General features: G+C 35.0%; 2 protein-coding genes across 6 annotated transcripts in view; one reads left to right on the forward strand and one right to left on the reverse strand.

Moving 5' to 3' along the window:
- JMJD1C (jumonji domain containing 1C) overlaps positions 1–14,069 on the reverse strand; it is a 314,373-nt gene that overhangs the window by 46,231 nt on the left and 254,073 nt on the right. The window lies entirely within an intron of this gene.
- Positions 1–14,069, forward strand: part of REEP3 (receptor accessory protein 3) — a 393,590-nt gene that overhangs the window by 26,595 nt on the left and 352,926 nt on the right. The window lies entirely within an intron of this gene.

Raw genomic sequence — 14,069 nt, forward strand, 5'->3', positions numbered from 1 at the left:
AACCAGTGAACAGAAAGGAGCTACATGAAGGGGATTTTATCTGGTGAATAAAAATAATTTGGCAATACAGAAAAGCCAGAAAGTGGCTGAAGAGTACAAAGAATCCCTAAACCAAGCAGGTCATACTTCATTCTTTTCTAAAGTTTATCCAAGTAAAGCACTTTCCTTCTCATCTTATCACTGCTTTAAGGAACTACTCTGTATTCTTGGAATAATATTGCAGTAAACACTCTGATATTTTGTTTATACTTAGTGAACACCAACAAACAGAAGTAAAGGCCTTTAAACTTATCAACTATGTTCTCCTTGGAAAATACAAAGAAATGCTGCTTTATAGTAGAAGGAAATACTAGAGTGGAAAAGTGTTATACAAAAAGTAGTTAAAAGTAGTTAAAATCTGTCATTTTGTCTTCCTTTTCGTAAAGAAACTTCCTAGCAATCCCTTTTCTCCACTCCACTTTAATGCACACTTAATCTCATTATTTGAGTAACAGAAAATACATGGTCAGACTCTAACCCTCTTGATGCACATCAGGTGACAGTCTAGTCCATGACAGACAAAACACAGGAAACTTTCTATTTCCCAAGGAAAACCATTACCATTTCCAGACAGTTCTGACAGATGCCAAGTTCTTTTAAAATCTTTCTCACTTTAACTTCCATACACAGGTCCAAGCTTAACTCCTTGGAGTCAAACAGAAGCCTAATCACTTTCTTACCTGACAGTCCTTCAAACATTTGAATTCTGGTTTTATGTTTCCACAACCTGAGTCTTCTCTAGTCTCAACACCCACCTTTCTCACAGTTGTTCTTCTTACTCTTATTCTAGACATTTAACTGGCTCGAAGAAGATGGGTACTTGTCTAGAAAACTACAATCTACAATCACAGGGGTGTCACAAGCTGACTTATATCAAATTTACTATAGTGTATTGCTCCCAAGCCTTTATATTCGGGGTGGGCGTGGGGAGGAGTAAAAGCAGCACTGCCAATACGTTGTAGACAAGTACAGGTATGATTTATAAAACCAGTTCCCTGTGTTGAAATTTTATAACTAAAGCTACTGAGATGTAAAATTTGCTCAACATTTCTATTTTATTTATTCAACGGGTTAAAATAATGAGCTACATTTCCAAGATCATTAGACAACAAGTATCTTCTCACCAATGACCCGCTCATTTCTAGGGGAAAAAAGCATACCATTAAAAGCTGATAATATCAGTCTACTCACTGAAATAACCTTACGTAAGTTAAAATTTCTATGTATCAATTTCCTCTCTATAAAGCAGGGTTAATAATATCTCTTTTCATATTAATAAGTACGTTTTTATAATATGATTTTTTAAATTTTACAGAAACTAGTCTTCTTAACACATTCAATTCTAAATTAACCATGGTACTGAATGACATGCATTACACGAAATTAATTAAAACCCATGAAAATTACCCCAATACAATGCCTGATTATGATAATCATATTGTTGCTGAAGCCTTCCTCTACACATAGTGCTTTGTAAGTTAGAGGTATTTCTGTTGAGTTGTGGTCATCGTTCCCATTTTAAAGAGGCTCACAAAAGGCTAAACGATCAAATTCTGTAAGAGTTGTTAGCAGGTAGCCAAATGAGGTTTTTTCCCCTATTTATTTACCTGAATAATGTTGTGATAGTGTAAAAAATCAGATACAAAGCTATAAGGCAGACTCACAGAGAAGAGCATCTGTTAATTAAAAACTAGTTACGAATGCTTACTATCTTTCACAGAATGCAACTAACAAACAAACTATGCCTTGAGCTTGTATGAGATTAAAAACAATTTACCTGCACCGTACTTTTCATTAACTGCAGTATAATCCCCCCCAATTTCATATTGTATAATTAAAATTATATGTATTCATTAACCCCCCCCCAAATCACCCATGTAGTGAAGGAATAAGCACTCTCTGTGAATCTTCTCTTCTCCATAAACTCCATCCAATTTATTAATTACACGGCTAGTTATAACCTCGAGCAAATGACTAATGGGGAAAAAATCAGTTCAGCAAGATCTGTTGTACGAGAAACATAGAAAACATGGAAACGTGCTAAACAATGCCTTAAGTGAAGTTCTGGACTATATTTATTGTTCACTTGTGTGCTGTGCTTTTTCTCCTTTCGCAAAGACAAAGATTAGCTTTAATTGAACATTAGTGGAACCTGAATGTAAAGAATAATAAAGAAAACTAGCTAACATGATTGTGCGTTTACTATGACAGATATCACATTGGGTGCTTTCTGTACTATCAATTTTTGTAAAGCTCAGATGATCATACCCCTTTTACATGCTATACACAGAGAGGTCCATGGTTAAAGTCAGGATGTGATGGAGAGACCTAGCATTTGAATCTAGTTCTGCGACTCTAAAGCTCAGTCTCTTTTCATCTATTCTCTGCTTCTCTTGAAGCACAATGAAGAGGCATAAATAATAGACTATTTACTGTCACTGCCTTTCAAAATTTGACACATTTCTTTACGTTATATGGAAGAGGTAAAAGGTAACATTATCTTAAGTCAGAATGGGTCAAAAGACATTAACATTAGGTGGAAGTTATCGTTCTACAACCTCACATTGGCTATGTGAAATTTCGCATATCAAAATAGTCTAAGACTCATCAAACAGAAAAGAGGATGTTAAACTCATGCAATCTTATAATCAGAAAGCATAGAAGAGAAGACAAATCACTTTGGCAACATGACTTAGTCATGACCTACAAATTCCCAAATGCTGTGTTTCTAGGTTAAACACCACCCTGAATTAAAAACTGATCATCGGAGATGATCAAAATACAGACTTTTTCTCGTATGTACAGAAGAATATGATGAAATCAAAAAGCAGCATTCCTCAAAATATCAATATAAAAGTTAAAATCAGGTTGGAATATGTACTGTGACAGTAAGATTACTGTACTAACCACTAACCTAATTTTCAAGCAATTCTCTACTTCATTCCAGTTCAAAGGGAAACAGTAACAAGTACAATAACATAAAAAATAAGATCTTAGTACTAAAATATTCAGATATTCCTGACTAGGTTTAATAAATAGCAATATTATTACAGTGCTCAAAGTATATGTAACACATTTTCTAAGATAATAAAGAACAATCTGCCTTACCATAATCAAGTGCTCCTTACTATTTCAACACATATTTTCTTTGTTACACATCCTCCGGATTTAAATACTGACTGAAGAGCCAGCAGAGGCATGAAATACGTAATAATATACTAGTTGTTAGTTTCTATCAAGATGACTGAGTTGACTGGCTTAATAATTTTAAGGGATTTACTCTAAAGTCTTAACTGATGACTTTTAGGATACAAGAAATATAAAACTGGAGCAGTTTCTCTCCCTTTGGACAATATCTGATGGAGAATGACCTAATGCCTGCTTTCAAACTGATACTAAGTATGTCTTAGAATTTTCTTCCTCCTGCAATAAAGCCCTTGACCTCTGTGGTGACCATTTAAATGCAATTATATTACATAAATTCCCCTATAAAAATCACAGTTGATTTTATTTTTATAAGAGCTATCATAAAAGAAACTATCTGTATCTTGAAATGTCAGGTTGGGTGACTGAACATGCTTTGCCACACCACTCTGGCACAGTCATAATTTAAATTCATGCTTCAGCAAAACTACAAACGACTGCCTGTCCTTTAAATCCCTGGGGTTGCTAGCCAACAGTGAAAAACATGAATGTTAGGTCCATATAGGTCAAGAGTGACGCCAATTGCTATTATGCCAATTCTTGTGTAACTTATTAAAGAACCCACTTTGTTAATAAGGCTTTACTAAGATAGGAAACTTATTAAGTCTGAGAGTTACCACAGAGGTCTTCAAAAAGCACAGTTGTCTAAACCATCTGCAGTTTAATTAAATGCAACTACCATTGAGGGTTTCCATATATTTTCAAGATTTAAAGCAAGAGTTGGCAAACTGTTCCTCTAAAAGGCCGAAGAGTAAAAACATTAGGCTTTGCAGGTCATAACATCTCTCTCACAACAGCTCAACTCTGCTACTGTAGTTGCCAAAAGCAGCCAAACAATACCATAAAAAAATATATAAATGAATGGGCATGGCTGTGTTCCAATAAAGTTTATCGGCATTATCTGAAATCTGAATTTCACAGATTGTTCAGGTGTCATGACATTATTCTTCTTTTGAGTTTTTTTCAACTGTTTAAAAATGTAAAAGGCCTTATAAAAAATGGGAGGCTGGTTTGATTTGGCCTGTGGTCACTGCCTACCCATGATTTGAAAGAACAAATAAAATACTATTACAAAGCAAGATCAAAAACTTCTAATCAATGCGATGCAATTCATTGGCAAATTGCAAACTTTATTTCCATAAATGGCTGCATATTCATAAGCATAGGAAAATACACCAATTACCAAATCCTTTTCATTATTAGAGAAAAAATATTTTAAGATAAATCACTTTTTAAGGCTTTCACAGGCTTTCATTTTTTAAGGCTTTTCATCAGTTTCCCTGATACATTCCTGTACCATGTTTAGCTCTCCAAATATAATAATGACTTGATTTTAGTGTAGAAAAATTACCCACTTTGAAAGATAAGATTTACTCCTTTGGGTCAATGAGAATTATACTCATATACAGAGGTTGGTACTATCCACTTCTCTGGACTCCATAGTAGGGTAAAAATAGGAACATGCATTAAAAAAGAAGAAATTTTCTAAAGACAATGTTCCAACATTAATCCTATGGTTCTTATATCTGAAGTTAAGACTGAAAACTGAGTGTTTTCTCCATGATAAGGTAATTTAACATAATCTCATTTATACTATCTCCTTTTTAAATATTCATTTAAAAAGCAAACAAACAAAACAAACAAACAAAAACCGGGGGGAGGGGAGGATCCAAACAGGGAGACAAATACAGAGTAATTTCTTTGCTTCTCTACTTCCTCCAAGGGCTGACCTTGTGACACTCTGAAAAAGAAACCAATTAGGGTTGAAGAGGAAGAAAACGCACAACCACATCCTGCCACAAAATTGTCTCCAAATATTACTGGGAGAAATGATCAATATATTTCAAATATTTTACCTGATATTCTCTATTACATAAGATTAATGCTATGTTGTCTCTAAATGTTCCTAACATAATTCTAAACTTGTACTGTCAATTTTGGTGACTTGATTCTTCACAACACATTATATGATAAAACCTAAAAATTTCCAGATTTCTCATTATTGCTAAAATTTTAAGTTTTAGATAGAATTTTAAATTATTATAATTTATTTAGGATCTGATTCCCTGTATATAAACCAAACATCAATATTTTAGAGTCAAGAGTACTAGACACTTTTATACTTATCCACACTAAACTAAAACTCTGGAGGAAAAAAAAAGCTCTGTCTCACCGTTCTTCAAGAACCACCAAATTTAAATGTATTCCAGTTTTTCTGTTAATCAGATTGGAAAAGTTAAAAAATTTATGACATCATTCATGGGAGAGGAAAAAACCTTTTCTGAAAGTCAGTTTGACTATACATCCTATTCTTTTAAACAATGAATGTTTCTGCAACTCATTTTAGCTCACAAGAACTTGTAGAAAATAGGTGAATGATATCAGTGTAACACAGTAGTACTGTTGGTTCATATACCATTTATTTATTTATTTTTGCACTACCTAGTATGAGCAGCTGAACACTAAGTATAAAAATAAAGCTGAGGGCTTCCCTGGTGGCGCAGTGGTTGAGAGTCCACCTGCTGATGCAGAGGACACGGGTTCGTGCCCCGGTCCGGGAAGATCCCACATGCCGCGGAGCGGCTGGGCCCGTGAGCCATGGCCGCTGAGCCTGCACATCCGGAGCCTGTGCTCCGCAACGGGAGAGGCCACAACAGTGAGAGGCCCGCGTACCGCAAAAAAATAAATTAAATAAATAAATAAAGCTGAACAAAGCACTAGACATGATAGCCATCCATTCCACTTAATTCTTTGTTTAATGTAACTGCATGCTTAGAAGTTCATATTGATTAGACTGCCCCAATTTTCTTTTATTTTGCTTTTAACTCCATAATCCAGCAATCTCAATCCTTCCTTACATATTCTTAATATCAAGCAAATGTCCCCCTTTCTCTCCCCCTTTCTATATTTGCCTAACTTTATTAGAAATGTCTTTTTAAAGTCTACTATTTTTATAGGATTATTACTGTTTGTGGTAGTACTCTCATTAAAATTTTGCATAAGCTTTGAACAATCTACTCCAAAGCTATTTTTCTCAAAATCTTTTTCATTGTACATTAGGTTTTTCATAGTTTTAGTATCTTAAAATACATACTCTTCTACCCAACACTAAACTTTTGACTAATCTAAACAAATAAATGAATAACAAAACAAATTAATGCATATACAAGAAAGGTCTGCTTTAAAATAGAAAAGTTTTTTAGTTGATCATATACTCACACAATAGACTACAACAGTCAGTAAAATGATTATGTAAGCACAAACTTAGTGACACAGAAAGAAGCTAATGACATAGAAACAAAAAAGATTAATTTTAAAACTTCTCCACATATGTAATTTTTAAAGACAAACATATTACAATTTTGTACATAATTAAAAGCAATAGATAAGTAAGTCCTGCGTATATATAATTTCATAATTCCTGGTTGATTTTGGTTAATTCAGATGAGTGGTATCCTCCCGTTTCAACACAGCTTAAATATATCCTAAATTGACTGCATATGATTAATGAAACGAATCTATTTTCAGCCTTTAAAAAGTATCCATTTAATAAGCATATTTACTTGACAGTGTAAACAATAAAAAAACTTAAACTTTAATTGACAGAAGAGGTTAACACTTCACAAATGTTAACCTCATCTAATCCTAACAAACCCTTTGCTAGTCTGATATTATTCTCTCCATATTATAGATGAAGAAACATTCAAAGATTAAGTAATTTGACCCCAAATCACATGGCTGGAAGGTAAATTAGCAAGTGTCTGCATAATGTCAAAGCCCTTCCCACAAAACCTTTTTCCAACCCATGCACTGGCAGAATTAAAAATCTGAATACTCTCTACTGGGTTTTCAATATTTTACTTATGATATTAGTGACATGACCACAGAAAGTGAAAGGAAACCCAATTAACCAAATTATTTTATTGTTAAATATGGAAAATGATGTTTGCCAAGATAAAGTCAGTTCACAGGAATATAGTATTCCAAAATTTGGAAAGGATATCATAAACAACAAAAACTCTATAATTTATCAGATATAAGTAACTTATCAGATCTCAGATGGGATTTTGGAATGGGATATACTATATTAATATAAACATCCTATTACATCAATTCATAAGAAAGCGACTACTTATGTTGCATTGTTTTTATTTGTTCAGTTATACCAAGGTTAAAGAAAAAGCTAACTAGATTACTTTTACTATATTAATTAAAAACAACAACCATTTGGGTTTCTCTGCTAATCTCCCAACTGAATGAAATTGACCTTTTAAAAATATTCTCCTGAATACACTTTATGTAGACTTGTAATATTTCTGCATTTTAAACTACAACTCGCTAAGTGTCCTTGCCTGTCAGAATTACCACAGAGCAAAAATCAGAACAACAATTAAGTAAAACTTTTAAAACCACTTGAAGGGAAATGTGTTTCCTTCTAAAGCCACATGTTAATATTCTTCGTGGTATCTTTAATAATAGTTTTGAACTTTTCATGGCAGTTCAAAAGTCTGGAAGGCAATTTTTCTTTCAAGCTATTTAAAAGCATGGTTTTTACACAGTTGAGTCATCATGAGTTCAACCTATTGAGTCACCTGCTTACAGCATCTGCCAACCACAATTTACTAACTGCAGTTTCCTCAAACTTACAAACTGAACAAACTCAGGAAGGCCTGGGATCTGTTAATGTTTTCCAAAGGAGCAACTGAAAATATTCTTTCAGAACAGCCGAAGTTTAAGAAAATAAAACAACAAAAAAGCAACTTCCTTGCTCTTGATGAGCCCTCCACCTATGGCAGTCTCACCCTACCTTGTGAAGAGGGAGAGAAGGAGCTCAACCTAAGAAGGAAATAAAATTATATGCTTGCATAATATTTTTTGGAAAGTAATCTACTAAAAGTAATCCCTAGTCAACGACTATTCTGATCATAGAGTGAACATTTATTTTTAAAATATAAAATGCAAGGGATATAATTTCAAAATTAATACCATGCCATACACGTTCTGGGGCTGATTTTCACTATTTCCAATATACTGCTATGGAAATGATACACCTATAAACTTGAGAACTATTATACCATACTTCTCTTTTCTCAGAAAGAATGAATACAATCTAGTCCAAGTTGAAATAATCAACAAATCCTGTAACTTGACAGACTTGGATCTTCCAAGTGACTTAGTCTTTTATCATATGACCCCAAGTAAAGTATCTGTTCCTCTCATTGAGTCTAGAGCAAATGCAAATACATGACAAATGTGTTAAGTTATTCAGAGAAAAGGAGGGAGTTAAAACTACAACTCAAAAGTATCAAAATACAAGAACATCTTAATTACCTAGGGCTGTTAAGGAAGATAGTATGCATAATGTACTTTACCAAGATTTCCAATCACTGCTTTGCTATTCCTAAAAGGGTAAGTTTAACTTACTTAGAAAATCTAATTAGAAAAAAGAGAACATATACTGAGACATGCCAAATGCTTATTACAGTTTATATCCAAAAGAGAGCAAGTTTTTAAAATAACTTACAGAAATAAGAAAATTTATCAAAATCCTACTAATTCTGAAAATATTTCTAGAGTTCTTTCATTAAATAACATATTAAACACAATTGTAGCTTTTTGTCAATACTCACAGATATCATTATTGATTACTATGTTATGATATAGTCATAATTATCGATTGATATAAAGGATTATTGCCTCTACACCAAACTGTCCCAGAAAGACAAAATTTGAGTTGTAACTACGTTTTAGTTTCTTTTGTAACCTCTTGTGCTATCAAGCTCCCAATCTACCATCATCATACTTTTTAAAATTCTGATTTTGACCTTCCATTGGCTATGGTAGAGGAAACCAGATTAGATAATTTGTTGGAATTATGTTTGAAACAGTCTCTAAGAGTGGGGCTAAGAGCTCCTCCTTTGAGTTAAACATATTAGAAATATATTTCATTCAACAAGATTTTTGAATACCAAGTATAAAATTACTATGCTAGGAGACTGGAAATACATATAAGAGTTTCTGCCCTTGAGGATCTTGTAGCCTGTAGGAACGGGGACTAATACACAAATCACTGCAATACAGATTATACAGAGTTTTACATATAATACAGTGGTGAGAAAAAGAAGGTGGGGCAAGATAATCTAGTTAGGTATATCAGGAAAGGATCACAGAAAAGGATATCTGAGTTGGGACTTGAGGAAAGCATGGATGGGTACCTAGATTCTTGAGTTGAAACTTCAAAAATGCAAGGGCACCTACCAGGCTATGGTAGAGCAGAAAAGAAGGTCTTTTAAGACAGGGTGAAATACATGTGCAGACATACATAGACGTAGATATATGAAACAGTATGGCCTGTGTGGAGAACTCTAAGTACAATGACATAGATTGAATGAGGACAAGGGACTGGGTGAGCAGAGAGACCCTACTTGGAGAGCTCTCTAATAGTCTAGCCAAACGAGGATGGAAGCCTTACAACAGAGATGAGGAGGAGGGGACGGACATATGCAATGTTAAGCTATTTTTGGAGGTCAACAAGGGCAAGAGAGGAACCTAAAACACTCCCGGCTGTTGATCTGAGTAACAAAACGGGGTAGATACAGTTACACCATTAGCCAGGATACAGAATGATTAGGAAGAAAGACAAGGTTTGACTTAACACAGTCGGCAGTAGAAAATATGGGTTTCACCTTCTCAATGACATCCACAGGGACCACAATACTCTAGCCTGCCTCTCCCTTCTCCATGCCTAATTGCTCTTACTCTGCTTTACTTTTCCTTTTGGCCTAGCAGTAATTAAACCACCTATCATACTGTACCACTTAATTATTACTATATTTATTATCTACTGTGCCTCTTCTAGAATTTAAGCTCCAAGGGGACACGAATTTTTGTCTAAACAATGCCAGGCATATAGAAGATGCTAAATAAAGATGTTAAATGAATGACAGTGTAGCAAGGAAGTCTGGACTAGAGTTACAGATTCAGAAGACAGGGTTTTTAAATGATAGTGAAAGCAACTGGAAATATGACACTGCTTAGGATGAGTAGTGAAAAGAGAAGACATCAAAAAGGAAGACTGTGGAAAACCACCCACCATTAAATCTGCAGAAACCTTTTCAGGGAAACCTGAAAAGAGATGTCACAGAAGCAGTTAAGAATAAAAGAATATCCAAGACAGTGGTCCTCAGTGTTAAATGCAACGGTCCAGTAGGATAGGAATGGGGACTGGAATAATATGTTTGATATTTAAGAGATTATTAGTGATCTTAACAACACTAACATTAGTTTTGTGGGAGTGGAACTGAATTTTTAAATTTACTTTTGCTTGGGACTACCCTGCCAGTCTAATGGCGAAGACCCCATGCTCCCAATGCAGGGACTACTGGGGCGGGGGGGGGGGGGGGGGGTGTTGGGGAGGAGGGGGAGGGGAGGGGGAGAGAGGGGGAGGGGGAGAGAGGGGGAGGGGGAGAGAGGGGGAGGGGAGAGAGGGGGAGGGGGAGAGAGGGGGAGGGGGGAGAGAGGGGGAGGAATAAATAAATGAATGAATTAATTATTTTGCTTAATTTAAATTTAAATAGCCACATATGACTAGTGGCCACCAATAATGGGCAGCACATTTTCATGGGGTAAAAGTGGAGAAAATAAATAGGACTATTCCAAGATAAGAAATTAAAAGGTAGATGTGACAGTAAGACAAAATCATAAGAGAGTTAAGGTGGTGGTTAAGAATGACTGAAATAATGTGTCACAGGAGAGATATCTTGGCTGGAAATAAAATGAAGAGAAAAGTAGCAGAATGTAGGAAATTCACCAATTATGTGACCACTGCCAATTATGTGACCACTGGTGAGGTGGTAAGGTCTGTGAATGACATCTATTTTGTGCTGAAGGTTTAAAAAACAATCACTTTGAATAGGCTTCATGAAGCTACACGTATCATGAACTGAGATTTACCCAACCAGACCTATTTATTTTCTGAACTCCTATCATATTTATTCTATTTATCACAAAAATTTTATAGGGTACAAAGTTTTTTCCTACACATTATCTCATAGACAATGGCAACACTATCATGAAACAGGCATCACATAGCTAACTTTAAAGATAAAAAAATAAAAAATTGTTAAGTGCTTATACGTCTTGCTTAATATTTCAGACAGTAAGCAGCAGAGTTGCGATCTGAGTCCAAGTTGGCCTATTCTACTACCAAATTCTGATATTTTAATAGATGTAAACTTTTGCCTCCCTTCAAAGAGCCAAAATTCCCTAAGAATATAAATTTTATATATGTGTACTTACGTATATGACTAGATATCTTAAAACAGAATCTCAGTAAATTTGGCAACTTATTCTTTAAACTGTTGTGTGCTGATTTTCATTCTTCTCTCTATATTTTTTCATTTGATTAATTTGTAAACTATTTTTGATTTTAATAATATTTGCACTAATCAGACACTGTTAAGTCCTTGGAGTTTGGGGCCAAAGGCAGAGCTACCAAGCTGTGCCATCATTCAAACTGAACTCATAAAAAATTTAAGTACAAAGCTGTACTTATACCTATAATGTGGAACAAGACAGAATGGGAAAGAGATACCTTGTAGTGATCAAGATCAATAAAAACTAATTAGTAGTTCAGCCTGCTCCTTTACAGTGCTGGTAGGGAACATCATTAATTAACTACACACCCTTGGCCAGAATAGGGCATCACAATCTTCTGCAACATTAACAACATGCCAGTTAGACTCTTCCAACTGATACAAGTGTGCCTAACTGATATAACATAAATGCAATAAATTTTAAGAAAATTTCTCAACAATGGGCTTTGTTAAGCATTGGAATGAATTGTTAATATATGATGGAACTTAATTCCTTGAAAATAGGAGTGAATGTGGGAGAAACAACATAAAACCTCATCCCTCTGAGGTCCTTCAGATACTGCATTTTTGTAAGACTGTATAATGTCTTAAAGGCCTTTAAGCTTGAAGACTCTACATGAGGAGGTCTTATATATCCAGGCCTTACTCATTCACGTTATACAGAATTTTCTATTTCCCCAAATGGCTACTCTATAAATGGCAGAGGGGAGAAGGGTTATTAACGGGAAACAATAACATGTCATTTCTATGTAGAGTACCTGACTTCCAGGCAAAGAACATCTAGAGAAGCACTGAATAAATATAATTTTTAAATGCCTTATTATTTTACATACTTATAGATTTGCAATATATAGGTATCCCTATATAAGTACAAATACGATGGAAAGATATTAACCATTTAAAATTAATAACCTTTATCAAATAACTAGGTCTAAAGATCTCCAAGAATGTGAGTGATATAAGAATTTGGTCTGGAATGAGACTGAACTGGTAGAGGATTATGATTAGCCAGGACAAAAACCTCACAGTATCAAGACTCAAGAGGAGGCAGAGCTTTGTAACACTGAGAAAGGAATGATGCCTCTTCACCTTTAGGGTGCTCAGAGAATCTGGCAGGCCACTGCTTGCTGACCACTTCTAAGTTGACTTGACAAGACTGCTTTGAAGGCTTCCACTTTTCTAGGTGTCTTAATTTATATTCCAATAGCTCTAAATAAAGTGGCGGAGGGCACTGGAACTGTGTGGAGATGTTTTTTCCCATTAACATAATAACTAGGAAGCGGTGCTAAAGGCATTTAACTGTTGGAAAGCCAGAAATGCCCACCATCCTACAATTCACTATAAAACAAAGAACCAAATAGTACCTGTGACCGTTAATTTTACTTATCAATTTGGGTAGACTATGGTACCCAGTTGTTTGGTCAAACGTCAGTCTAGATGTTGCTGTGAAGGTGTTTTTCAATCAGAAGAAGACTATGAGTAAAGGAGATTACCCTCTACAGTGTGCATGGGCTTCATTCTATCAGGTGAAGGCCTTAAGAAAAAAGAATGAGGTCCTCCAAAGAGGAAAGCATTTTGCCTTCAGAGTCAACATCAACTCCTGCCAGAATTTCCACTGTGGGTGTGTCCTGTGTATTTCAGAATCCCTAGCCCCCACAAGTGCATGAGTCAATTCCTTAAAACTCCTCCCCCATCCCCTTTCTCTCTACACACATACTTGTATACACACACATACCCTATGGTTTTGTTTCCCTGGAGAATCCTAACACGGTACCCTATTGTGAAACATTATTAGCTTTCCTTATCTCTTTCCCATCTTCTAAACCCTTGCCTTCTAAGAAAAAGTAAAGCCAAAAAAAGAGAAACAGGCAAATCGCTGGTATTACTACATCAGTTGATTCCACAGTACAGAACACTATAAACATACCTCTACTTTAGAACTTTTAGCACATTGCCATAATTATATTTAAATCTCTCCCCCTGGCATGAAAGAGAACCAAGTATTTTATCTGTCTTTAAATTCCCAGTAGCTAGCAAAGTAACTGGCACAAATCAGTAAATGAATGACTGTATGTTACATTTCAACAATCACTGAACTTTTTTCCCTTGCATCTTAAAAACATAGCTTCTCTAAAAGGCAGGTCTACGCCTAATAATTTAATGACAGGAATTATACTCCAAACACTGACAAGTGCTTCAGAAAATGTCAACAGTTAAGCAGAACAGTATATTTTAAAGTATTTATCTTTAGGGTTAACCATCATTTGGACAAATTATGCAGTTGTAGAAAAGTGGAAAAGACAGATACCTCAAGTAATCAAAATAGACATATACAATAAAGGAATAAAATACAGCCCAGAAATAAATTTTAGAGTTAAATGGTCAACTGATTTCCAACAAGGTGACAAGACTATTCAATGCGGAAAGGACAAATGGGGCTTGGAAACTTGG

This window comes from Orcinus orca, chromosome 14, assembly GCF_937001465.1.
Source record: "Orcinus orca chromosome 14, mOrcOrc1.1, whole genome shotgun sequence".
Taxonomy (NCBI): Eukaryota; Metazoa; Chordata; class Mammalia; order Artiodactyla; family Delphinidae; genus Orcinus; species Orcinus orca.